Source organism: Lissotriton helveticus, chromosome 5_1, assembly GCF_964261635.1.
Source record: "Lissotriton helveticus chromosome 5_1, aLisHel1.1, whole genome shotgun sequence".
In the NCBI taxonomy this organism is placed as follows: Eukaryota; Metazoa; Chordata; class Amphibia; order Caudata; family Salamandridae; genus Lissotriton; species Lissotriton helveticus.
Window position 1 is genome coordinate 1514658266 of NC_136065.1, and position 26921 is coordinate 1514685186.

The following is a 26921-nucleotide window of genomic DNA, read 5'->3' on the forward strand; positions in this document are numbered from 1 at the left end:
GCCTGATAAAATACCGGGAGACCTACTGAAACATGATAGTAGTGTGTGGGGCCCTTACATTAATCATCTCTGTAATGTAATTGCAGCAGGCTCACCAATACCAGAAACATGGAAGGGGGCGGAAATCGTCACAATTTTTAAAAAGGGTGATCGTAGTGATCCTGCAAATTACCGTCCAATTAGTCTTATTGACATTTTACAAAAAATATATTCTAGACATATTTTAATGAGATTGAATGATTGGCTCATTCATAAATGTGATTTCAAAGTTCCTAGCAGGATTTAGAACACAAACTAGCACAATCAATCAGGTTTTTAGATTTTTATGTTTATGCTGGAAATATGTACACATAAAAAAAGGCCATTTGTACATTGCATTTGCGGATTTAAGGGCTGCTTTTGACCTTGTACCCCGATATTTGCTTTAGGAGGATTTGAAACAATTAGGTGTCCCTGTTGAGCTCCTGACACAAATAATAATATTGCATGAAGAAAATTTTGCAAAAGTAAGATGGGGTATGGGGTGAATTAACAAAGGCTATTCCGATAAGAAGGGGTGTGTGTCAGGAGTGTGTGCTGGCACCTACATTATTTTCGCTTTATGTTAATGATATTCCGAGTTATTTACTAGGATGTGCTCATGATTCTCCAAAACTGGGCAGAGACCTTGTGCCAGCCCTTTTATTTGCTGACGACACCATACTGATATCCCAAACCCCTAAAGGCTTACAAGCTTTATTGAATTCTTTTAATGCATACTGCAATGAAAAGGGCCTTGGAATAAATTATGGCAAAACAAAATATATGGCAATAAATCCGCATACGTACTTTAAAAAGAACCTGGCCATTAGTGACCAAAAATTTGAATATGTACATCATTTTAATTATTTGGGGATAATGCTGGACACAAAGTTGTCCTGGAAACAACAGTTGGGAAAAATAAAATTGTCCAGCTTCAAAATGCATTCCCTATCATAACAAGCATTTACAATGCAATGGTTTCGCCTTTTGAAAAGTTTGAGCTATTGGCACTGTAAATGACAAAATTTGTATTTATGTGTTGGTCTTCAAAACAGATAAATAAATGGCATTGTCATTTACAATGCCAATAGTTTAATCTCTGGCAAATGCCACACAAAAACACACATACAGACCCACACAGACCCACACACACACCAACAGAGCCCCCCCCACACACAGAGCCACACACAAACACACAGACCCACACACACAGACCCACACAGAGAGAGAGCCACACACGGAGCCACACACAGAGAGAGCGACACACGGAGCCACACGCAGAGCCACACACACACACACACACCCAGAGCCACACACACACACACCCAGAGCCACACACACACACACCCAGAGCCACACACACCCACCCAGAGCCACACACACCCACCCAGAGCCACACCCACCCACCCCGAGCCACACCCACCCACCCGAGCCACACCCACCCACCCAAAGCCACACACACCCAGGAGAGCAAGCACAGCGAGGGGGCAGGGAAGCAAGCACAGCGAGGGGGCAGGGAAGCAAGCACAGCGAGGGGGCAGGGAAGCAAGCACAGTGAGGGGGCAGGGAAGCAAGCACAGCGAGGGGGCAGGGAAGCAAGCACAGCGAGGGGGCAGGTAAGCAAGCACAGCGAGGGGGCAGGTAAGCAAGCACAGCGAGGGGGCAGGTAAGCAAGCACAGCGAGGGGGCAGGGGAGCAAGCACAGCGAGGGGGCAGGGGAGCAAGCACAGCCAGGGGGCAGGGAAGCAAGCACAGCCAGGGGGCAGGGAAGCAAGCACAGCCAGGGGGCAGGGAAGCAAGCACAGCCAGGGGGCAGGGAAGCAAGCACAGCCAGGGGGCAGGGAAGCAAGCACAGCGAGGGGGCAGGGAAGCAAGCACAGCCAGGTGGCAGGGGAGCAAGCACAGCCAGGGGAATGGGAACCAGGGGGCGGGGAGCAAGCACAGCCAGGGGGCAGGGAAGCAAGCACGGGCAGGGAAGCAAGCACAGCCAGGGGGCAGGGAAGCAAGCACAGCCAGGGGGCAGGGAAGCAAGCACAGCCAGATAAAATGTAATCACCAAAATGCATCTGTCAAAGTATACAATGGAAATACTGGCCGCTGCTTGATGATGTTGTAGTAATCGGTAGATGAATACTTCCACATAACATATTTAAAGTGCCAGGCATGTACTTTACCTGGAATACAACAGATTTCAACTATACTAAAAATACCGAAAATCTCAATGAACAGCACTATAATCACCGGAAAACCTGCTACAACGGTGAGAACAATAATGGTGTCTCAATAATATATTTTAAGCTTAGTGCTTCGAAGCTGCGAACAATTGCCTTTTTGTATTATAAAAGTATAACCCTGCTGCTATCGTGTTTTACAAATAACCGAATCTGCCGTGTCTCCCAGAAATAGATGCATAAACGAGATGTCTGTTTGCAAGTACCTCACCTGCTGAATCCGACTTCTCTGGAACGTCCGGCCCCACACCCGGAAGCCGGTAACTTCCAACCTGGCACAAACATTGCAGCTTCATAAACATAACCGCTGACTGTCAGCAGCCGTTACGTTGTTTCCACTACTGTACTTTGGATTCGTGTTGGGTTTTTTTAGGAGAAAAAAAGAAAATAACACACCAATGCTAAAAAAAAACACCCACAGTGATTTTTGGCTGAGAAGGCTGCAAAACACCCCCGGTAGAGATAAACTGACTACCAACTAAACAAATGTTCGGAACTCTTTGCAGCACCCCGGGGGTACTCATACATACGGAGGACCCGGGGGTACTTACAAATGGTGGACGGGGTACCGGTCGAAATTGCAAGAAGACTTCCCTTTCCGTCCGTCTAAACCACGCCTACTCTCGTACACTTGGTTAATATGGAGGTCGAGTGTGTAGGTTATATTTGCCTAAGGCGAGAATGAGATCTTTGTTTGCCGTATTTTGTTCTAGTACGAGGGAAAACAGCTGCGTGATGAAGAATCCAGCCGGATCCGAAACGGCCCCAGTAAAACGTATTGAGTGTGTTCCGGACTCGTTTAAGACTCATGTGTTCTTAGCGTGCTTTGGGCACAGACCAGCAACCTACGGGCACCGTAACATCTCTGCGCTGTGGGGGCCATTTGGCTATGTCTGTGAGATATTGGAATTTTCAGTGTGCACCCCTGCCTATAACATGGCTCACTTAATCGTCAATCAGTAAACCATATGTTCTACTCATCTAGGAGCTAGTTGGAATGTAACACCTTGATGCCAGACACAATGGCACTGAGCTTGTCATTTCCCGGTTGCTCAAGTAATAAACTATGAAACGAAGGCAGCTTTTAAAAAACTTTTTACAAACACTAACAAGATGGCGTCCCAGAGCAAAACAAGCACAGAAAGGGAGCCCCGAGCACCCCAAACCACAGCTGCCAATCAACCCCCTCCGAGCGCGTGGAGGTCCTTTGTAGGCCCGGAGCCCACTGCAGCTGCCTGCTGCGTGTAAGGGGGAGCACGGCTATGCCGGGGAGGAGAGTGAATAGAAAAACAAGGGTCACATCTTACCTTCCACCCAGAGCTCCTCCACGTTGGTCTCCAGGTTGGCGGCCCGTAATCCGACGGCGAAAGCGCCAAAGATGAGAAGACCCACCGCCAGGAATTTGCCGCAGTTCCTCTGAATGTAGCAGCCCAGTCGGAAGAGCAGTCCCTGGAACTTTGCTCGCAGCCATAGGGGCGCTTTCCGGCCGTAAGCTTTGCCCTGGAGAGGGGGGAGGACACGGACGGCGGGAGGAGGGCGGGAGAGGACACGGACGGCGGGAGGAGGGCGGGAGAGGACACGGACGGCGGGAGGGGGCGGGAGAGGACACGGACGGCGGGAGGAGGGCGGGAGAGGACACGGACGGCGGGAGGGGGCGGGAGAGGACACGGACGGCGGGAAACGTGCACAGGACAGCGAGGGGGGCGGGAGAGGACACGGAGGGGGCGGGAATGGACAGCGCATCTGAATTCACTTTCAGTGAAAGGGGAGGGAACGGGAAAAAACGTAACTCCGCCCTGGGAAAAAATCTCCGGAACGCCCCCGAATCTGGTCCGGCCTTGATGGACAGATCCGGCACTCAATGGCTAGCCTCCATTTATGGAGCTAGCCAATGAGAGCCGGGGGACGTTCCAGAAGTCCTTATTGTCGACATAGGATTTCACCTGCGCTGAAAAGCTGCGCAGAGCGCAGCCTTCGGCAGGCGAAACCCAAAAATGCATGGGTGCAGTGTCTCAAAGGCGGTAACTCCTGCTCTTGAAGTTTTTAAGCATTAAGTACAAGCGGCCTTGTTATATGGTGCCGAGGTCTTGGGACCACACTGCAAAAGGAGTTTTGAACTAGGAGAGAACAAATTCATTAGACATGTACTAGGGTTGCTGGTTAGAACACGATTAATACGTATCCTAATGGATTTAAATGTTAAACGCACGGATCATCATGCAATATTAAGGCCCCTATTGTTCTGGGTACGACTGTGGTCAACTCCTGAATTAGTCAGCTACAAGGAGGGACTGCAGGTAATCTTAGAAAGTGATAAAAGTAGGGGCACGCCATGGATAAAACATGTCTCATCTTGGTTCGAAAAACTAGGTTTGAAGAACTTCTGGGAGGTCCCGACAGAGCTGACCATGTCCAGCTAAAAATTGTTAAAAAATACTTTTTGGTCTCATTTCCAAAATGATGTGTTACACTGCATGGGTAATGGCCCTTTGACGACAAAGTTCCTTGTATTTAAAGAAATAGCCAGATTCGAAACTTTTATGGATGAGATACGCCCTCCTCTGGCAAAGGCCCTGTATTTGAAGTTTAGATATGGGGTACTGAAAATTAAAACAAGCACATCAACTTGGGCATCAAATAATGATAGAAGAAGTAATGAATTCTGTGAACTATGTCAAAGTGCATTTAAAGAAAATAATTCACATGTATTATTTTTCTGCCCCGCATATGGTAAACCAAGAAACAAATGGATTAACCCATTTGTCACAATTTGAATATTAGAGTCTATATTGAGGCAGAAAGAATACTGAAAACAGATACATCCCAAAAAATCGATTTCAGTTTTAGCAGGTTTTTATTTAATGTGAGCCTCATTAGAGCAAAAGCTGGTTTGAAACTATAAATCGGCACAAATACCATATGGCCTAATGCTAACCTTTATTTTAAATTAATTAAGTGGTGTGCCATTACAGCAAAATGTAGAAAAATCACAAAATCATGTATAGGGATTGATCGGCCAAGACAAAAGGTCTATGTTTCAAATGTATTGTTGTTCTTAAGGAATGTTATGTCTAGGTTTTAATTATTTAAATATTTTAATGGAATTTGTTGGTTGGTAAATGCACTAATGAACTGGATTACCTCCCCCCACCATAACTAGAATTAATCCTTTCTTCTTTAAAAAAAATCGTTATTACTATATTGATTGTATATGTAAACTGTTGTTGTATCTTTTATGGTTTTATTTGGAACCGAAATAAAGAATGATGATAAGTTGTAGTCTCCGAGTTGCTACTGCATACTGAAATGCCATTCCTACTAGCCCTCTTTAATAGCGGCCCGGTGGGGATCCGATCATTATCTCCAATTCAGTGTTAGGAGGTCAAAACGGAGCATAATGTGCAGATTTTGATGATTACCACACCAAAACCTATACGTACCATTATGTTCCAGAACTTTGTGCGCATTTTATTTAATGTACCTGCAGTGTTCGGACTTTTTTGCACCCGGTAGTAAACGGGTGTGGTAAACTCAGACACAATTATAATTGCGACCCCTCTGCAAAAAGAAGTTTCAGAAGGGGCCACATTAACTGTGACATCCTTAATGTGGCATAAGGCTCCTTCCTCAAAGAGAAGCCTGTAGAAGTCTTGTTACCCTGTTATAATGGCTCATGGCTCCCACCGTGCTTACAATACAGTGAGTTAACTCGAGCTTCTTTGTCACACCCAAACAGAGGTGCCAGGGGGTCAGGCCTCCGAAAGCTCAGCAGCACGACTGTGCATAAATGTCACTTCAAACAAAGGGAAACGAAAATATGTACGTTCGGCAGCATTCCCCAGAGTAATTGGAGCTTGTGTAAACGGTGGGTATGAAGACAAGTGACATAAAAGAAAAAAACAAATACCACCAGATACCTTTAAATCATGCACCTGTCACCACCAGCCCAGCCCAAAAAACGTAACATTTGTTTTTCAGGCTAGAACATAGGAATACATTCCGAATGAAGGCGATACTGCGTGCTAGGAGAGGGCTTAAGTCACTGTGACGGGAGAGCGAGGAACGGGTCTGTGACCTCCGCCCTGTTGGGACTAGAGGCAGCGAAAACCATCCCTTATGCACTGGCCTAGCTGTGCACTGTGAAACACTTTCAAACAGGTAGAAGGGGAAGTTGGATACAAAGTACACACAGACACCACTGTCCTAAATAAATAAATAAATAAATATGTTGGCTGTACGCCAGCCAGTATGTCAGGACTGGGGGGGGAGGGGGTATCTTCCAACTTTCTCACGTCCCCGTCTGTTTCCGATACTTATGGTTCCCATAAATAAGGTCGTAGCCCTTAAACAGTGGGGACAGACCGTTTCTAAGGGGCATATTATCAAGAACAGCGCTAAAAATTATCGCCGGTTTAGCGGCAGAAAACTGCTGCTAAAGCGGCGATAATGGGCTTGATAATATGCCCTTGAGAATTCCAATAGAAGTCCATGTTCTAGTGTGAACATGGGCTTCTATTGGAATTCTCCAGGGCATATTATCAAGCCCATTATCGCCGCTTTAGCTGCAGTTTTCTGTCGCTAAACCGGCGATAATTTTCACGCTGTCCTTGATAATATGCCCCTAGGTGTTTTGGCGCCCTAGTCGAGAAATTAAGAATGCCGCCCTCTCCCTTTTACTACCATCACACTCTCCCCCTGTCATCCAGGCTAGAGAGGCACACCCTCTACTGCCGAACCCTTCTATGTTACTCTCATTTGCTATCAGGAAACACAATCACAACAGTCAGTCCTGCAAACGACCTCTACGAAAGGCCCAGGCCAGGCCATTACGGTAACCATACACTCACAGAACTATGCACACAGATGCCCAATACAGCCTTGTGTTTAAATACCACCGAGGGATCAAGTGCACCTTGTTTTCAAAACCAGAAACAACAAAAATAGTAACTTGCATTGATCACTCATCCAGTACCTGGCCTCAGTACCCATCAGTGAGCACAGACATCGGGCTCACTTGATCAGTACCTGTCCTCAGTACCCCACAGTGAACACAGTCTTCTGTGCTCACTTGGCCAGTACCTGTCCTCAGCACCCCTCGATGAACACAGTTGTCAAAGCTCACTGTCAGTACCTGTCCTCTGTACCCCTCACTCAACACTGTCTTCAATGCTCAATTGTTCCGTATCAGTCCTGAGAGACCCTCGGTGAGTACCAAATCTCAGTGCCATTCCTTAATACCCCTCCCTATTGTGCCAGTCCTTGTGCGCCTCTCCTCCTGTGGGTCTTTCTATTCACCCCTCCCTGTCTCCTTCTGCACGTTTCCCTCAGCTCTTTGGTCCTCCTCTGCACCTCTCCTATCTGAACTCCCCAGTCTTATCATCTCCTCTCCTCTCTTGGGTACTCTCTCCTCATTAAACTCTGCAGTGAATTGTTGCAGGGCAAGCAGTGGGATACTCATAGTGATAATTAGTTTAACTCGGGAGGTTGTACTCTTCCCTATCTTTCCCTTTGTGGCTCTAGAGAAGTCACCCTCTCTGTGTAGCTACAGTGTTGAGATGCATGTTTATACGCGCACACACACACCTTCGACTGTGTGCATGGCATGTCCTGTTCTTTGTGCTACAAGCACAATTCCCAACGTTCTGTTGTTTTTATTAGCTCATGATAGTGGACACAGTCCCTCCTGATCGGGTTTTTGAATTTTTGCTGATGTCTGTGTTATACACACACTTATCTGTCCCCGGCTCCTTCTGTGAGTTTTTCTGTCTGTGATGTACCCATAATTGCCCTTGTTCTGTTGTTTTTTAGTTCTGTGTATTTGTGTTATGTACATGATTTCCAGGGCTCGGGTTTGTTTGTTTAAAAGCTGATGTGTGTTTAATACATGCTGTTTTGTTGGGTATTTTGTGCTTCCTATTATCTGGTGGCTGTGGAGCACGCACAGTTCCCCTGCCAGCTTATACATATGTAGTTCCCTGTGCCAGAGTGTGTTTTTGGTAGTCCCTGAGTTTGGTTTTGTACACAGAATCCCTGTGCTGTCTTGTTTTCAGTTAACCCTGTTTTCTGCACCATACAACCTGTTTTTGCAGTGTTATTTTGCTAAGTACACTTGTCCTTGTGTGTTTCGTAGGTAGTTCAAAATCGTGTGCATTTTTTGCGAACGTTTGTGTCCTCAAGCGCTCTTAAATGTGTTTGTTATCTCCATGGCCACCTTTAACTGACTGACACATTACATTACTTTTCTTCGGAAAATTTTCTTAACCGCCTCTCAATGCAATTATTTTCAAATGCCTTCAGTCGCCTTATGTGCCAAACCGTGTGATTTCTATTTCCTAACAGCGCAGGGTTTTGCTTTAGCTTTTGGTTATTCCCAGGGCCGTTTCTACCATTAGGCAAGACTAGGCGGCTACTTAGCTTTACTTCGTAGGTTTAAATAAATAAAAAATTCCCCCTTTTGCTGCCCTAGGAGGCTGCCTAGTCTTGCCTAATTGTAGAAATGGCCCTGAGTGGGGTACGCTTCTAGAGGAGGAGGTATTAGGGACTACGACAGTGTGACCATTCACTCATTGTACGACTGCGATTCTTGCTCCCGCGCCTTGCTGTGCAGTACGAGCTGGGAAGAACAAATGCATCAGCGACACTTTAGCATATTGATGCGATGGGCACTAGGACCCTGGTGCTTCTAAGCAGACTGTTCGACAGGAACTATGTAAGATTGAGGTAGGAGTTAAGGTGTGGTCTAGGAAGTATGATGTACTGAGCAGAGTGTGAATGAATTTCGGAGAATATATAAATACATTCAGCTGCAGCTCCTTTGTGTGGCATTACCTATATTGCATGCTTCAGGACAGGGGAAGACCCTACATCTGGCGATGAGTAGGGTATATTTGCCCATTAAAACAAGACTGCTCAGGTTGAGAGTTTGCAACGGTACAGCAAGCTGCTTGTGCATGCCGCGTCTGCCATAATTGATTCAAAGCAGTCTGCGACCATCACACGTGGAGTGAAAGCCCTGCTCCAACCCATACACAGCCATGGAAGCAGTCAGAGGGCCTGCAGAGGAGTGCGTTCCAAACGCCTGCCAACACTGCTGGTGAGGATGGTGGCATAGACACTGCACTGTGCCGTGAACATACAGCGACTAGGGAGTAACCTGAAATAAAAAAAGTGGCATGAACTCTGCATGGTGACATATGCTCATGGGTCCTGAGAAATGGAATCCATCAAAGAGTGTGCTACACACGAGCGAGGAGCACAATAACCAATACTTCACAGAAGCATCAGAGCAGAGCAAGGGAGCAACTATTCAGACAAGGTAAAGAAAGTAACAATAGTGTTAATATAGTACAAGAGACAGAACACATAAAAGAGCATACTCACATTCATAAACACTTGCAGTGTATTAAACCACATGTACCTGCATGTGGTAGATGATTCCAGAACTTACCAGTCACACTGAGCAGTGCAACAAGTTGAGAGTCACATGCTGACACTATGGTGCAGGAAAGGAGGCTGAAGTAATATGCAGCAGCTTTCTTACAACCACCGCTGCCATTTGACACAGCCAAGAAACAAAACATTGGTGCCAGGTGGACTTCATTGAATGAAACATTTGATGACTTTGTAAATAAGCTTGACGAGGAGAAAGATAATAATATCATCAAGTATTTATATAAACTAGCAGGGGATTGAGTGGAAGAAGTGCTAAAGAAAGTGCCACGTACAGACGCAATATCGTACCAAAGAGTGAAAGAAGCATTAGAAGCCAAATTCAATCTAATGGCAAATGTTGATTATGAAAGGTATATTTTCATCAAAGCACAACAAAAGACTGGCAAAATAATGGATAGGTTTGTTGCGAGACTAGACTCTCTTATTAAACATTGCAAATTCTGTGACTTCACTGAGGAAGAAGCCATGCGTGAATCATCGGCGGCTGTCTTTCAGATTCTTTCAGAAGGCGCATGTTGATAAAGACACTCAGTCTAAAGAAAATGCGGATGGTTGTGAGAGCAGAGGAACAAGCACAATGACAAGCTGCTAATATGGTAGCAGGGACAGCACACAGTGAGTCAGCATTGACTGTAAGAAGCAGGCATAAGTACAGAGCCGACACACGTAAGTCGATGTCCTCAAAGAAGACAAAACTATGCTTCAAATGAGGAATTTCTTTTTCCCTTGTGGTCAAGTGTTCAACACTAGGACAAACCTATAAAGGTTGCTGGAAAGAGGACCACTTAATAACTGTTTTGAGCTAGAGAGAGGTCAAGTGCGTCAGGATGAAAAGAAAAGATGGACGCTAGAGTTAGCTGAAAGTAACCTCGTCACGCTCACAATACTAAAATACAACATCATAATACAACACACTTTAGGTAGGTTCAGAGACAAAGAGTTTAAAGACCCAACGGGATAATAATCCCCACTTTATACAAACAGCAATTTCCCGGAGTCTAGGCACAAATGGGACCACGAATACTTTACCTGACCAAGGCTATCTAACAACATAATAATAAATCCTGAAAAAATATTCAATACATTTTCGGATTCCCATCACTCACCGTTCCAGGTGACATGCTTCATCATCTGGGTCTCCTTTGAAAGGGCTACAACTCCACCCTATTAATGGAGGAGCCCAAGGATGTTTTGTGACCCTATACGTGGTAGTCTACAGATGTGAGCTGACGTGTTATAGAGTGTATGGGAAGAAAGTGCAGTGCAATCGTGAATGTGAAGATAAAATTGAAGCGTGGCAAGACCACAATTTTATTCTTGTCTGTCACGATCCAAATTAAAAACAGTGCAAAAGAACAGTTTCAACAGATAGCTGTCCATAATAGTCAAATGGTCAACATGTTTCAGCACATCTACGCAAATCTGTACCCTGTGTTTTTCATCAGGACCTATCACATATTTTTGCTACTGCAAACGTGAAAAAAATATATATATTAAATATTAATAAAATGTATCCATGCATGTAACCCTCTGGGAAACAATACAACATTGTCACCTGCTTCTCACAGTTCACAATTCTCGTATCTCTTGAAAAATCTATAAGAAAATACAAAGGGAATACATGGCAATTAAACAGCCTTGGATGGAAATACACGTGTCCCATATTAATAACCTTTGTAGCAACAAATTTGCCAGCCAGTTGACCCTTAATTAAGGCACTCATCCCTCATTTCTTACCTGTAGTGTACGGAGGAAATACCTCACCCCACCTTGCAACGGCTCAGGGTAAAGGAGGCACCACTCTAAAAAGTAAGAAACAGAGCAATCCAACATTTAAAATAATGTGCTCTGCCTTACCTTACATTTTCTAACTAATATTCATAATGCAGCAGAACCAATACAATACTTAACACATTCCTATAGGCCCACATTTCTTATTGTCATGGGCTGGTCCCATATCGCTTATTAGTAGGTGCTCGATTTTCTAAGCACCCAATTCTGCTTAGTGGTTTTTAAAGGAATCTTGCCCAATCGCTAATCAAACGTAGTAATGGAGATCCCCTACGAGAGGTGATGGCACTGAATCCCAAAATCTCCTTTCATATGCCATTGGTATCTCGAATTCAAAACGGTATAATTATGCAAATTGCAATGATCGCTACGAACACATATGATGTTGACCAGGATTCAAACCTGTTCAGAAAATGGTCCGACAACGCATACAGATAAGTACGTGATAACCTGAATGATGCAGGAAGGAAAACTTATCCTATAAACGCCATGCCTCAACCCCCCGAGCAGCCCAAAAGTAACTAACTCGAGGGACGACATAGCAAATTTCAAAAGGACTTTAGCAGATGGTGATAATTGATAGGTCTGATGACAGCACAGGGTACAGATTAGCCTAGATGTGCTGAAACATGTTGACCATTTGACTATTACGGACAGCTATCTGTTGAAACTGTTCTTTTGCACTGTTTTTAATTTGGATCGTGACAGACAAGAATAAAATTGTGGGAGGGAGGAGCCTAGCTCGAGGACGGAATGGCCGCCTTTTAGCTCGGCTCCGTCGGCCCTCCCGCTAACTTCGACTATCCTGCAATATATCCTGCACTGCTACGATACTTCAATACAGAATTTGAAATTTAAAGATCCACTCTTACTAACCGTCTGGTCCGGAGGTTCCTGTGTGCTGTGGGTCCGCAGCTGTGCCCTCGGTGAGATTGGGGCCTCCGGGCACCCGAGACAGGGACCTCGCCTGCGGGACCCGACCGGCGGAGAAGAGATTGCCGGCCCCGGCCGCGAAAGTGAGCCACTGGTGGGAACCGTTATGCGTGTGCCCCGGAGATCCTGAACCGGCCCCGACGACTGGGCCGTGCGGCTGGAGGGGGACGAGGGGGACGAGATGTGTTGGGGGCTGACCGTGTGAAGGGGTCCCTTCGCCTTTGTCCTGTCCGGCGGCCCTGAACCCCGCGCCTGGCTCTCGCCTGTGGGGCCTGCCACTGTTCGGGCGCTCACCCATCCTGTGCCGGTGAGGCCGTTGTTGGGAGCCTCCGGAGGTCTGTAAAGTCCTCCATTTGGGAACTGTTTGGGGGCCCACGGTGGAGTGTGGGGCGGCGAAACTCACAAGATGGCTACCGACAACGCGGGGGATGCTTCGCTCTGCATCGGCGCTCCTTACCGGCTGGACTGTGCGGAGGCCTGGGTGTGTACTCGAGCGCCCACGCCCGGAGATGTCCTGGACGCCTTGATGTCATTGTACGCTGTCTTGGCCCCCGGTGCCTCTGCCGACCCCATGCGGCTCGCCGCCATTTTGGGCCGCCGCTCTTCCATGCACCCCTATCGTCCTGATGCCGCCATTGCTTCGCCCCCTTCGGCTGCGCCAGGAGTTGCTGTTGTTATTCTTTGGCCGACTGATGGGCCGGTGACTTTTGACCCTCTGCCTTCTCACCGCCTGGATTTCAAGGACTTCCACACGCCGCGGAGATCTGCTCCTTCCCGGGTACCTGGGACTTATGGTGGGCCGCTGTTTGATCCCGCTTCGTTGGATTCGAACTTTTGTCCTGGAGGGGTACCTTTGTATTGTCGAATTGCGCATCTGGACTCCGGCTTGCCTTTGCTTGCCCTGTCGTTGCTACTACAATTGACTTGCTTTATTGACTTTTTGTATTCCCTCCGTACGAAGGCTCTCCCTGATTTATATCACTGCCGTGACTCTGGACAACATTACGATTATTTTGTGCTGGGTGGTCCGCTCCATATTCTCCTTTATTGGGTTGGTTTCGTGGTTAGGAAGGGTTTGGGGTGAGTTGTACGACATGATAGTTTGCTGGTTTACCTGCCCGTTGCACTGATGTATGTACTCCCTGATACGGTGAATCGTTACAATCTCTTCCTCCTCCCCCTCCCTGTGATTTTTGCTGTATGTGAAGATGTAGTATTGACTTGATGCTTATTCACTCGTTGGTCGGGGGAGGGTCGCGGCCGAATGTGTTTGCTCATATCCTCTAGCTCCTCCCTCACATTTATTTTTGTTTTGTATTTCCTCTCCTCCTCTTTTTGTCTTCTTTCTCTACTTTCCTTTTTTCACTATATTTCGGGTTTCGGATTAGGGCGACAGGCACGCTGTTTGGAGGGTAGGCCGTAGCCTTCTGCAGGGGTGCGGGGTGGGACGTGGGTGGGGTCTTTCAGATGTTTTCTTTTGGTTCTATGGCCCTTTTCTATTCCTTTATAGCGGTGCCGCTTCTGTCCTCGCTTCTCAGGCATGAGTGGGTTGGGGTCTGTTGCTATGCCACTTTTATCGGTTTCGATGCTTCGTCGTGACTGCCATGCCCTTCTTTTCGCCAGCTCTCCACTTTCTTCTGTACTATTAGCCGCGGGTTGCCTGGCCCGGGGTGGCGCCCATCTTGCACGATTGTGTTTCTCCTTTTATATTTCTTTGTTTTGCTCTTTCTCCTTCCTTTCCCCCCCTTTCTGTCCCCCCCTTTTTGGTTTCCTCCCCTTTGTTTCCCCCCCTCTTTCTCCCCCCTTCCCCTTCCCTATCCCCTTCCCCCCCCCTTTTCCCCCCCCCTTTTTTTCCCAGGCTCGTATTGTTAGAAGTGGGTTCGGTTCGTACAGTTTATCCGTTCCCCTTGCCTCTGTTAGCGTGTTATTGGGTGGGGGACATAAGATCTTGGTAGCACTTGTATGCTTCTCCACTATATTTTACGTTTATTTTGTGCTGCGATCGACTCGTGCCCTTACATCCTCCTCCCCCCCCAAACCCCCCCCCCTCCTTTCGTTTCAGCATGGGTGTATTCCTGTTTCTGGGTTATCCCTTGTTTGTGAGTCAGTCATGAGCCTTGTCCCCTTATCATAAAATGGACCTCATTGATCCTGATATTGGGCCGTTATTGCCGCTTATCCCATTTCTAGCATTGTTTAATTATGTTTGCTTGCCTGCCAACTGGCCTTGTGTCGCTTATTTTGATTTCTTTGATCGTCTTTGACTTGTGGCCGGCCGGATTGGTTGTAGGCCCGCACATGTTTATCCTAATGATGCAAATAAAGGTCTTCAAAAAAAAAAAAAAAGAATAAAATTGTGGTCTCGCCATGCTTCAATTTTAACTTCACATTCACGATAGCACTGCACTTTCTTCCCATACACTCTATAACATGTCAGCTCACATATGTATACTTCCAAGTATAGGGTCACAAAACATCCTTGGGCTCCTCCATTAATAGGGTGGAGTTGTAGCCCTTTCAAAGAAGACCCAGATGATGAAGCATGTCACCTGGAACGGTGAGCGATGGGAATACGAAAATGTATTGAATATTTTTTCAGGATTTATTATTATTTTTCGTGAGATAGCCTTGGTCAGGTAAAGTGTTTGTGGTCCGAATATGTATTGAATATTTTTTCAGGATTTATTATTATTTTGTGAGATAGCCTTGGTCAGGTAAAGTATTCGTGGTCCCATTTGTGCATAGAGTCTGGTATATTGTTGTTTGTATAAAATACAACATCTACTACGCCAGGTAGATATCAAGCAAAGTCAATCATCATCAAGTGCATCATGTAACAGTTCTTCAACATCACCATCAAGTACCAGAAAAGAGGATGGGTGCTTGCTGATGATGTCAACCAGCAGACCTAGCAATTTTGTCTCCTGAGTCTGAACCCGGGAGCTTGTTTTAAATTGTACTCTCTTTTAAAATCTGATTTGCGCCGCATTTTCCACTTACTTTGTTTATTTTAAACACATCACCCCTCATTCCCACTCAGCAGAGTTAGACGCTGAGGGAATCACCGTGCCACACGGATCACTGCAGGGGCGGCGGACATATTGGGCAGGTACTGGGACACAGCGCTCTAGTTGTTGGCCCCTCAGGCGCACAAAACATGGCAGCCAGCACGAGCCTTTCAGACCTAGCAATTTTATCTCCTGAGTCTGAATCCGGGAGCTTGTTTTAAATTGTACTCTCTTTTAAAATCTGATTTGCGCCGCATTTTCCACTTACTTTGTTTATTTTAAACGCATCACCCCTCATTTCCACTCAGCCGAGTTAGGCGCTGAGGGAATCACCGTGCCACATGGATCAGCTGTAGGGGCGGTGGACAATTGGGCAAGTACTGGGACACAGAGCTCTAGTTGTTGGCTCCTCTGGCGCATAAAACGATGATGCCAGCTTGTACGCTCAGCGGACGCGTAGGTAAGCCCGTCTGCGCCCGTCCTCGCTCCCTGACGAGCTCAGAGCCCAGATGTTCTGCACAAAATAGCCGCCCTGCCCCTGGTGCCGACCGGTTAACTTACTCTGGCTCTGTCTTACAGGACTTCAGAGCCAGAGCAATCAGTGTATCCGTGCGGAGTATCTGTTGCTCTCTAAAGCTCCCGGCAGCACTTGAAGGCCCAGTAGCTTGTAGCACTTGCAATTTCCACACTCTCGCGGACACTACAGCACGGTACGGCTCATTTAATAAACCCCCCCGAATTTCCAACTCCCCCAAACATATATTATGTAACGCCCGCTCACTAGCTAAACATTCTGTAGAGGTATGGGACATGATTGTCTCCCATTCCCCCGATGTTTGTTTTACTACGGAAACTTGAATGACATCTACTAATCTCCCTGCAATCTACCTGGCTATTCCCGAGGGATACAAAATTATTCATTTAGATAGAGTGGGTAAAAAGGGAGGCGGTATCGCCATTGCCTTTTAAAACCATCTAAAGCTGCAATGGCTGTCCAACATTACTAACGACACCCTAGAACTAGGGATCTTTAAAATCACCTGGTCCCCCTCGGAGGTCTGGAACGGCGCCTTAGTTTACCGTCCACCTGGACCAAAATCAAATTTTGCGAATTATTTCATCAAACTTATAGCCATGCAAGTCCTCGCCTCTACAAAATTTATTTTACTTGGCGATTTTAACTTCCATGGTGATGATATCGCAAACCCAGAGGTTAATAAATTGATCTCCAGCCTCAACTAAATTGGCCTGGTCCAAAAGGTGGAAGGTCCTACACATCAGTCAGGCCACACGCTGGACCTAATTTTCACCAATATGGAACATCTGAGCTGCCTTTCTATCTCCCCTCTTACTTGAACGGATCATTTCATGATTGTATTTATTGATAAAGACCAGACTGCCCCCATTTATCCTGATTATCTACAACAGGAAAAGAAACGATGAGGCAGACCGTGGCATAAACTCACTCTGGAGGCCTTTAATATGGCTATGTTGCGAAACAGGGAAGAAAAAAAAAATAATAAAAAGGACAATATTCACGAAAATGTTACGGACAAGTTGGACAAATTTAACTCAATGCTGACAACATCATTTGACTTAGTTATCCCCCAATCAAATCTTAGCATGACCCAGAAACGACCATATGCCACTGATGAAAATCAGAAAAATGGTCAGGCGATTTAGTCGATGTTTCTTAAGTAATTTTGCCCGGCGTTAAACGCCTCTAATACCATACGAAGTTTATCAAATAAAGAGGCAGGCGCTGGAGACAGGAAGACAGGAAACAAGTTTTATTCCGACGGAGCAGAACACATCAGATCGGACAACAAGGTATCGTCTCGAGGTGCTCTCTAACAGCCTCTCTGAGGCCTGGCCTTTTATACACTGGTTTACGACATGTGACCGCTCTTTATTACAATAAAGACATTGTGAAGTAATGAAAAAAAGACATCCCCGGTACTCCCCAGTTCCGGCTCATTCCAACACGTGGTTACAGTAGAGGTCCTCACCCCCCATACAATAGGAGGGGGCTATCACGCAGCTGAGTGTTCCGCCGATTCCTTTGGAATGTGTGCGCCTGATCGAATCTCAGGGGGTGGGGAGGTCATGATCAATAGTAGCTCCTTTGAAGAGGGGCGAGTGCATACAGTAGTGGGCAATAAACTGTATCCTCAGGCTAAGGGATGACCAGCAGTCCGTGCAGACAATCGGGCTCAGAGGAAGGGGTCATCAAAGGAGAGGTATTCATGAAAGGAAGGATCGGTGTGGACAATCGAGCGTAGAGGAAGGGTTTATCAAAAGAGGGGTATTCATGGAAGGAAAGGAGGTGTTGGTCAGGCGCGGGGTGTGATTCCCAGAGACAGAGTCATGCGGAAGGGGGGGGTTCATGACTTGTGCATGTGAGAGCGGGGACAGCCAGGGTGCATGAGGGATGCTTGCAGGGTCAGGGAAGTGCGCTGATGATCGATCGTGAACAGGGAGACCATGGTACCTAAAATGGCTGTCGTGTATGTTCATACGTGAGTCTGAGGAATGGGCAAGATGGTGCAGATGATGTTCAGTTCACGAACTAAAATTCCACAGTCCTCCCTTTTAATATGTCTCGCCAGCTTGTCAATTCGGATCTATCCCCATAAGACCACGTATTTCTATCTCATAGAGGGGACTCATGTGCTCAGTTCTAAAGTCCAAAGTCTTAGGGCACATACAGTTAGAAATGAGTGAACACAAAGGTGGCAAACATTGAATACCTAAGCAACAACCACACAGTACCACGACTGGTATCAGTATAAATGTAAACAACCTCCATCCCCAGTCCTTCAAAGTGTCCCAAAACCAGCTTCCAAGCGACCATCCTTCTTGCTCCTGGTGAACCTCTGAGGATAGTCTGTGGAGGTGTTCGATTGCTTTGTAGACTGAAGGCGAGTTATCTGGCACGTAGGTGCAACAGCTGGAGCCGATGATGCGGCATGCTCCTCCACGGTCGGCCAGAACCACATCTAGAACAAGGCGGTTTTGAAGAGCCACCAGGCGGACTGCCTGAAGCTCAGCCGTGTTGTTAGCGAGGATGCCAGCCGTGATGTTAATGGTTGTTTCTACTGCCTGAGTCAGGTGTCGGATAGCGCGGCTATTTGCCATTGGGCCCCACAGAGGAACAAGTCCCTTCACCGCATCCAGGAACTGTGCTCCGGTGGAGTCGGCTTGTCCAATGTCTCCGGCCCGCTTTTGCCGGTGATGGTAGGCTGGGGCCACATACGTGGGGGGAAGAATGAAGGCGATGTAGCACGTACCCCTCCAACCTTTCGGGAGCCAAGTGTAAGCTTTGATGCCACAAACAAAGTACATATTCGGAGAAGCAACAAAGGAGGGGGGATCAACTGAGACCAATGTTCTGGTGATGTGGCAGGAACTGTGACCCACCAGCTGTGTTCCCTGGCCTTCGAGGCACACGAGACCTGTGACATTGATGACAGACAGGGCCACAGTCAGAGTGGCAGCCGTTCGCTTCCGCAGGTAGGAGAAGGTGGGTCTAGCTGGATTGTGGAGCACTTGCATTTCAACTCGTTCTTTGGCAGGGATGTTCATATGGAAGGCGGAACCTGAGGTCACAGGACAAAAGGGGGCAGACGTCCTTCCTGTTTTGTTCAGCCAGAACCCATAGTAGAAGTGTGACACTGTTTGACCAGAAGCGGCGTTGTCCTTGTGGCTTTCCTGCAAGAGGATCAACCAGGCGAGGCAGGAGCCGTGAACTGAGAAAGGAGAAGGGATGAAGGGGATGGAGTGTCCAGTGGCATGTGGGAGCAACCCGCAGACCCAGCAGTTCGTGGCATTTGCAGCAAGGTTGTGCTGGTGCAATAGTTGCACGAAGGAATTGTTCCAGAACTCCTTACGCCTTTCTCGGAGCTGAGGCGAAAGGGAGATCAGGTGATGCTCTTTCATGGTGGTTGGCTGTGCAGTGGTCGGCAATATCTGATGAGCGGGTGTGCTTTCCTCCAAGATCCAGAAGGAAGTCATGAGGAGGAGGCAAAGGAGGAAGAGAATGAAGAAGGCGATTGTCTTTGATTTGTGCAAATTGTCAGCCTTTGGGTTCCTGTAGTGGGTATTTCCGGTCGCTTCCATCATCTTTTTATCTGGCGCTTCCATCATCTTCTTATCTGGCGCTTCCATCATCTTCAAGGTGCTCGGTAATGGGCAGAACCACAGACTTTGTTTAGCTTCTCTCCGGGTAACCCTTGGTTGTTTTGGGCCACCGTTCTGAGATTTTAACTTAGTCCGTGGTCTACTTAGCCGAAGCTCCCTCCTTTTTGACGCAGGAAATACCCTTCCCGGGATGGCACAGTGGGATCAGAGAATTTTGCAAGTTCAAGTGCCTCGGTATCAGGATAGCAGTTCAGTGATGGCCGGTCTTTGTTCAGGAGCTCTTCTTGGGTGTCGACGTTTTCTGTCGTGGCCAGGGTCGAGGAGACCTTCTTGCAGTGGTGTGCGTGCAGCCAGTGCCTTTTCCCCTCTACTCGAAGAGCCGTCCGAGTGGTGATCAGTACTTGCCAGGGGCCCGTCCACCGGGGTTCCAGACTCTTTGCCCGTTGAAAATTCCGGACTAAAACATAATCTCCCGGTTGGATATCGTGACCGGGACCCCTGGAAGCATCGGGGTTGGCCTGCTGCACCTGTTGATGAATGACAGACAACGTTTTAGTTAATTTGTATAAATAATCTGACAGCAGGACGTCGGGGACGTCGTGAATGGAGGTCGGTTTGGGGGCAGTCCAGAGGTTCATTGGTCGCCCAAACACAACCTCGTAGGGGGTCAAGTGGTGCTTAGTGGGAGTGGAGCGCATCGATAGCAATGCCAGTGGGAGGGCATCTGGCCACTTAAGTCCTGTGGTGGCCACTATTTTTGACAGTTTCAGTTTCAGTGTAGCATTGTGTCGCTCAACTAGGCCAGCGGATTGGGGGTGGAAGACCGCATGAAACCTCTGCTTTACCCCCAGCCCCTTCAAGATTAGTTGGATAACTTCAGCTATGAAGTGGGGGCCATTGTCGCTCCATAAAATTCGACAAAGGCCGTAGCGAGGGAAAAACTCTTTCAGTAGTACTTTGGCAGCAGTCATGGCAGTGTTATCACGGGTTGGATAGGCTTCCACCCATTTGCTGAAGGCGCATACAATGACTAATACGTACTTCAAGCCTTGGCATCTCTCCAGCTGGATGTAATCCATCTGGAGGACCTCAAAGGGGTGGTTGGGGATCCCAAACCCTCCCCGGGGTACCACAGTTCCTTTCCCGGGGTTATGTTGTAGGCAGATAAGGCACTGCTGGACCAGGCGTTTGGCTGAGTCGGGGATTTTGTTGTTGTGCCAGACTTTGGAAATGAGTTCAATCATGGGGGCAGAACCTATGTGTGCAGGGGAGTGTGCCATAGTCAGTATGGGAATCAAGTATGAGTCAGGCAGCAACCATTTGTTTGTGTCTTTTGTCCGCCAGCAGCCTTCATCGTCCTTTAGACCCACCCGTGCCCACTCAGTCAGTTCGTGAGGTGTGCTGGCCGACTGGATGTCCCTAATCGTTTCCCTAGCGTCAGTCCATTTTTCTGCTTGTGACCTGGTCACATATATGCGTGTCTTCGTCCTATTCTCAGCTGTGGTTCGGGCAGTGATGTCAGCCAGTGCGTTTCCCTGTCCAACTAAGTCCGTCACCTTCTTGTGTGCCTGGCATTTGATCACTGCTAATTGTTTGGGGAGGAGAACTGCTTCAATCAGGGCGGAGACTAGATCTCCGTGAAGGATGGGCGTGCCGTGGGACGTCAGGAATCCCCTTTCCCTCCACAAGAGCCCAAAATGAGGAACCACCCCGAAGGCATACTGGCTGTCCGTGTAAATGTTCGCCGTGGTTCCTGCTGCTATGATACATGCTCGTGTGAGGGCAATTAGCTCTGCCGCCTGTGCGGATCGTTGCGTGATGCGGGCTGTTTCAACTACTGTTCGGGCTGTCGTCACCGCATAGGCAGCTGAAGTGGTGCCGTCTGGGAGTTTGATACAAGAGCCGTCTACCCATAGTTCTCCATCAGGGTCTGTAAAAGCAATGTCTCGGAGGTCAATTCTACTCCTGGTCTGTTCATCCATGAGGGTCACACAGTCGTGTATAGGGGGCACATCGGGGTCATTTTCGGGCAAGGGCAACAGTGTAGCAGGATTCAAAGTTGTGCATCTCTTCAGAGTGATGTGGGGTGCAAGTAGAGTCAATTCGTACCCCGTCAGTCATGCACTAGTCAGGTGTTGGGTCTTGGTCTGGTTCAAAAGGGTGTCAACTGCGTGGGGTACTAACACCGTGAGAGAGTTTGAAAGTACAATTCCCTCACTCTGACGGATAGAGACAGCAGCGGCGGCTACTGCTCGAAGGCAGGCAGGTAAAGCTCTGGCGACTGGGTCAAGAGTGGCAGAGAAGTAGGCACAAGGGCGTTGTTTGGAGCCGATGGGCTGAGTTAGAACAGACAATGCGCATCCCTCCCTTTCGTGAGTGAAGAGGGAGAAGGGCTTGGAGTAATCTGGTGTTCCTAGGACGGGTGCCGAGCAAAGGGCATCCCGCAACTCCTTAAAGGACGCTTGGCATTCGGGGGTCCAAGGGAGTGGGAAGGGAACATCTTTGGCCAACAGGGAAAGTAGGGGCTTTATAATGAGACTGAAATTTGGTAACCATTGTCGGCAAAAAGAGGTAAGGCCCACCAATGAACGGACTTGCTTCTGTGTTTTTGGGATGGGGGTGTCTAGGATGGTTTGGATTCGGTCGGGCGTAAGTTTCCTCCCTTCTTTGGACAGGAGATGGCCTAGGTATGTCACTTGAGGCTGGCAGAACTGTAGTTTCTTTTTGGAGACTTTGTGGCCATTCTCCGCAAGAAAGTGCAAGAGTTGGATAGTGGCCGTGATTGCAAGTGGAGTGGTGTCGGCCGCCAAAAGGATATCATCGACATATTGGATCAACACCACTCCATCTGGTAGCTGGACGGCGTCCAGCTGTCTTTTGAGGGCCTGGCTGTAAATGCTGGGACTTTCAGTGTAGCCCTGGGGAGCTCTACAAAATCGGTACGAGCGTTTTTTTAAGGTGAAGCCGAAGAGATAACGGCTGTCTGGATGGATGGGGATAGAGAAAAATGCATTCTTGAGATCAATAACGGTGAAGGTGGTGGCAGTGGACGGGATGAGGGTCAGAATGGTGGTGATGTCTGAGACTACGGGGTACTGTGGCACCACCACTTTGTTGACTTCTCGCAGGTCGATGATGAAGCGGTACGCTTTCTCATCTCCCTCACCTTGCTTCTTAACAATGGGTAGGATAGGGCTGTTGCAGACATTGCTAACCACTTCCTCTACCACTCCTGCATCTACCAGGGACTGAATAATCGCTACCAATGCCTTCTCGCCTTCGGGCGATATCCGGTACTGTGGGAGTTTCGGGAGTATTGCGTCTGGTCGAACAGTTATGTGCACAGGGTCGATCATCATTCGTCCTACATCCGAGTCGTTTCTGGCCCATAGGTACAGGGGTAGGGTGTCGAGCAAGGATGGGTCAGCATCAGTTATAGAGTACATATGTCGTGCGGGGCGGGATCTGGACATGCTCGGGTTGTCGTACAGGATGACTCGGACTCCATCTGGGGAACACCTAATAGTAGCTCGGAAATGTTTTAGTAAATCAATACCCATAATGGCGTCAGGGGAGTTGGAGGAGAGCAGAAATGTTGTGTCAGTGGGGTTGTTTCCTAGGTCAAAGGAGATAGGTACAGACAGGGGATTAGTGGAGGGCGTTCCATCGAAACCTATCGATGTAACGTGTGAGCCAGACAAGGGTGCCCTTGGAATCAGTCGCTTTGATAATACACTACGTGTCGCTCCAGTGTCTACCAAGAATGGAGACTTTGTACCCAGGACCTTAGCGGTGACGTAAGGACCTTGCTGGTCAACACAGAGCTCGACTGGATCCCTCCCTTGCCCCTGGCAGTCCTATGCGAAGTCGGGAGTGTTCTCACTGTCAGATAGTTGGTACTGGTTCTGTCGGGGACGGTCAAATGTGTTCGATCTTCCTGGTCTGTCGCTGTTGGTGTCGTTTGTGTACCCCCGCCCCTGCCCTCTAGTCCTGGGGCCATTCGTCATGTCCCTCGTTTCTTTATTTTTAATTAGTTCCAGAAGAGCCGGACATTGAGACTTCCAATGCCCGAATCCTTTGCAAAATGCACACTGATTATCTTCTATGTCCCTACGTCCAGAGTAGGGAGTGGATGTGCGGTCCTTTGGGGGTGGATTTCTAGGGGCGATTGATTGGCAGCTCCCCCTGTGTAGTTCTTTCCCGACTGCCACCCCTTGTATCTGGGCTATCATCACCCTTTCTTTCAAATCTTTCTTCTTTCTCTCGATTGCCCTATCATTCTCATTCTTTTGGTGTTCGTAGTACTGAGCCATTTGGAGGATAGCGGCGGGTTTGGAGGCCCCCCAACTACTCTCGCTAATTTTTGTATCTTTTGGGAAACCTCTCGTGACAGACCCTTTACGTAGTTTTGCACAAATAGGTGTTGTCCGGTTGCGGTGGTCATGTCTTGGCCACTGTAGTCGGAGAACACCGTTTCAAATCGTTGAGAAGTATTCTGATACGTCTTCCTGGGGTTTCTGACGGCAAGCCGTAACTATTGACCAATCTACCTTTTTCTCTGGGATCAAGGTTTTTAGCTTCTGAACTATTTTGTCCGGAAGTTCCAGTATGTCTTTTATCGGTTTCCTTCCGGGCTCTCGTCGTCTATCTAGCTCACTGAGTTGATTCCAGGTATGTCCGAACAGATCTGTGTGATCGGCTTTCCGGATTTGCTTCCACACGTCAGCCGGCAGACATAACCCGAAAAACAAATCAATGTCTGCTAGAGTCATTATCGTTGAGCCCAAGGCTGTGCCTAATTCGGTGTAAAATGCTGTCGGGTTCTTCCTTAAATCAGACAGGGTTTGCCTAAAGGTTAAAATATCTTGTCGATCCCATGGTTGGTAAACCCAATTGTACACAACCCTCCCTTTTGCATCTGCGTGGTTGATATCATCGTTTGTTCCCTGACCTCTTGGGGGAACCCAGTAGGGGGCGGCTTCTCTGATAGGCATCATAGTGTTGGCTACTTCTAATGGGGACTCAGCCGTTTCAGGGACTGTGATCTTAACCTCTGGTTTCTGTTCCGTGAGGTGGCGGAAGACTTCAAGCGTTTGCATGAAGAGGTCCGTCACATCGCGCTCAGTCCCATCTCCAACATCGACCTTTCTATATAGAGCCGTCAGCTTAGCAGGACCCTTATTTTGATACCTATCCTCATATGCGTTCAGGGTGTGGTAGCTGAACCGTAAAATGAAATGCCGTCTGTGGCTACCGGCATGTGAATTGTGCATATCCATCGTATATTCTTCGCTCTCCTCCTTTGGAATGTGTGCACCTGATCGAATCTCAGGGGGTGGGGAGGTCATGATCAATAGTAGCTCCTTTGAAGAGGGGCGAGTGCATACAGTAGTGGGCAATAAACTGTATCCTCAGGCTAAGGGATGACCAGCGGTCCGTGCAGACAATCGGGCTCAGAGGAAGGGGTCATCAAAGGAGAGGTATTCATGAAAGGAAGGATCGGTGTGGACAATCGAGCGTAGAGGAAGGGTTTATCAAAAGAGGGGTATTCATGGAAGGAAAGGAGGTGTTGGTCAGGCGCGGGGTGTGATTCCCAGAGACAGAGTCATGCGGAAGGGGGGGTTCATGACTTGTGCATGTGAGAGCGGGGGCAGCCAGGGTGCATGAGGGATGCTTGCAGGGTCAGGGAAGTGCGCTGATGATCGATCGTGAACAGGGAGACCATGGTACCTAAAATGGGTGTCGTGTATGTTCATACGTGAGTCTGAGGAATGGGCAAGATGGCGCAGATGATGTTCAGTTCACGAACTAAAATTCCACACCACCTGGTACTCAGGGGAACTGAAAAATGACAAATCTAGTTGCAAGCGCCTGGAAAGATGCTGGAGAAGCACAAAAAGTCATCATGATAGACTAATCTACAAATTGGCACTTGCCAATTATCATCAAAATATAAAGACGGCAAGACGTTCATATATTTTGAACCAAATTGAACTAGCGACTAACTCCTCAAAAGCCTTGTTCAACATAGTCAAAGACTTTGTGCCACCTCAGGCATGCAAGGAAACACCAGAGGAGTCGCAGATACTCTGCAACTCAATAGCAGAATTTTTTCAGAATAAAATTGCACTGATCTATGCAAACTTCCCTTCCATGATGCCAGATAGTACAGTTGCCACTATTAGTCCGGAGGACCAGAGGGTAACTTCTCCTGCTGGGTGTCTCGACCAGTTCAACATTATCCTGCCGGACGAGATAGAGAATCTTCTGCTATCGGCAAAATCAGGCTCGCCAGGGGACCTTTGCCCTCCTAAAATCATGTCCCTCCTTTCCTCTAGCTGTGCACAGGATATTGCAGAAATATTTAACTGCTCAATTAAATTGGGCAGTATTCCCGCAATATGGAAAGAAGCCATATTTCGCCCGATCCTAAAAAAAGCTGCCGCAGACCCCCAGGTGCTCACTAACTATAGACCTATATCATTGCTCTCCCTGCTCGGTAAACTATTAGAAACATCAGTGAACAGACAACTAAGTACTTACCTGGAAACAAATAGGATCCTTCATTCATCTCAATCTGGATTTCACCCAGGGTTTAGCACCGAAACAGCGATTCTCGCTGTAACCGATTCTTTGAGACGGTCTCTAGATGCGGGTGGTTCTATGGTTCTGATCCTCCTCGACCTCTCCGCAGCATTCGATACCATCTCCCATGGAATGCTTGCGGAGAGACTACATGCCTGCGGCATACGAGGAAAGGCCTTAAAATTGCTCAATGATTTTTTGACAGACCGATGGCAAACCATCATGCTAGGGCCCTATATGTCAAAAGAATATTGGTTAGACAAAGGGGTACCTTTCAGAGGACATGTTGGCCATCTCCCAATGGATGACCGAAAATCGCCTACAGCTGAATCCTGGGAAAACGGAGCTGATGCTTATGGGCAAAGTAGCATCCTTCTGGCAGAGGAATGGTGGCCAGACCCTCTGGGACGACCCCCTGTTCCATCATCATCAGTAAAAAATCTGGGCCTAAAATTAGACCAAGCCCTTACAATGAAGGTCCATATTTCAGCCACAGTGAGCTCTTGTTACTACAGCTTATGTCTTCTGCGCAGAATAATACCTTTTCTGCCAGAGAGCCATCGTAGAACCGTGGTACAGGCGCTGGTAATCAGCCGCCTTGATTACGGCAACACCTTACTGGCGGAAGTGGGTGAGACTTTACTGGCCAGACTACAAGTTATTCAGAACACGGCCGCCAGGATGACACTAAATTGTCCTCCTGGTTCTCCATCACTCCCCCTACTGAAGAAACTACACTGGCTGCCAATAAAAAAACGTT